Here is a 1,975-nt window from a genome sequence, read left to right as displayed (position 1 = left end):
GACGAGAAGCTTAGTTATAACCAAGGAGAAATAAGACTAGTATTGAATATAGATTAGTTACAACAATGATGTCTCATGATCATGAAATCATGAATATTTTCAACCTTTGGAGTCTCATGTAGGAGCATAAACCCAACACCCAAATCATATATATATTTGGAAGCCTCTAGAAGGCACAACAAAGCAAGGGGACATGATTTCCTCAAATTATGTAAATCATAACTAATATTATGAAGCCTCCAAAATGTAAAGGTTTTTTTTATTTTTAAGAAGTTTTCAAGACTACATTTATGCATGGCCGTATATGTAAAAGGTTTAAATGAAGTTGCAAATGGACCTGGAATCTTGCCAGCATCAACCGTTGTTCTTAAATAAGGGTTGATACTACCATATAAACAATCATTTAGTATATCACCATCTCTAGAGGCATATGTAGATTAAACCAACTATAGCTTAGATCCACTTGATCATTGGGACATCCCTACAGTCATCAAATGTGCAGAATAATGATTTGCTCAAACATGTATAGTAGAATCAATAATGATATAAGATTGTAGACCTACACATTTGCAATTGCATCCACCATTTCACTTACAAGAATTTTCAATAGGAAGTTTAAAAATTATATTGGTTTTATGCAATATCTTGTTATCTCATCATATTAATAGTAATGTTGGAGTTATGAGCTCTTTAATGCGGTCTTAGATTACATCTGTTGACATGCCCTTTGATAATGAATCATTTTCAACACCAAAGGGCCACAATGCTCTAGAATAAGGTGATTATGAAGGGAAAGTAGTTATAGTTTTTTGGGTGACTTCAACAGAGCATGGATCCAGTGAATTGTTTTATGGAACACAATTAGAAGCATTGTGCAAAAGGAAATGTTACAACTTATATATTCTTTAACTATACATTTGGGTTTATTTGTCACTATCTTATTAGTGACCTTGAGTATGGAACCAAATACTACTATGGAATTAGAAATGAGAGTATTGTTGAGGAGCTTTCATTTTCAACTTCCCTAAAAGCTGATCCAGATGTTGCTTACACTTATGGAATTACAGGTGACATGGGCCAAAATTTTCGTTTTCTCTCCACTTTTAACCATTACTGACAAGGAAATGGAAAGGCACTACTATATGCTATAAATATTTCATATGCTAATAACTATAAATATGATAAAGGGATTAGTTGGGATATGTGGGGTAACTTTATTGAGCCAATTTTTACTTATCAACCTTAGATCTGGACTACAGAAAATCATGAAATAGAGTTTAGACCAAAACTGGAAATTTTTTTTCCCTTTGAGCCTCGTTTGCATAGCTATCAAGTTCCTTAAACAACATTTGCTAGCACCTCACCTCTTCAGTATTCAATCAAACATGCATTAACACATGTCATTGTACTATCAAGTTATTCATCATTTGTGACTCAATACTCCTTAATGGGTATGGCTAAGGACTGAGTTACAACACATGGACAGAGAGAAACCAACTTATCTTATTCTTTTTAGGCATGCTCCACTTTATAATAGTAAAAATTTCCACTACATGGAAGAGGAGAGTATGTGACCTATATTTAAGTTCTAAACCATAATATACAATGTAGACATTATTTTTGTAAGACATGGGGCAAGGTAGTTGTTTTTATTGTAGGCAATTTCAACAACACTCCTTAGAACTCACTTTATAAGTTTATGATCTCTTTTAAGTTGGAACTTCTTGAACATGACCAAAGAGAAATTACTAGTTAGATTAATAGTATTCCTAGCTTTTACTTGGGTATCCCAAAATGAAAACACATAATAAAAACCTCCTCTAACACATAAGATGAGACTGATGTAATTGAATTAAAAAAAAAAAGAGGGCATGAAATATTCAACATGTTTGTTTCTTTTCAGAAGCCTGAAAACAATTTTGAGCATTCATGAGCCTATGCCAAGTGCACTTGATCCAGAAATTCTTGTATCAAG

At 32.9% G+C, this 1,975-nt stretch overlaps 1 pseudogene; it reads left to right on the top strand.

Moving 5' to 3' along the window:
- The first annotated feature begins 294 nt into the window (after positions 1–294).
- Positions 295–1,643, top strand: LOC149258457 (phosphoenolpyruvate phosphatase pseudogene; annotated as a pseudogene).
- The last annotated feature ends 332 nt before the right edge of the window (positions 1,644–1,975 follow it).

Source organism: Pinus tabuliformis, chromosome 6, assembly GCF_031772625.1.
Source record: "Pinus tabuliformis cultivar Carrire ecotype Pingquan chromosome 6, CPIR1, whole genome shotgun sequence".
Classification (NCBI taxonomy): Eukaryota; Viridiplantae; Streptophyta; class Pinopsida; order Pinales; family Pinaceae; genus Pinus; species Pinus tabuliformis.
This window is presented reverse-complemented; position numbering and strand designations above follow the sequence as displayed.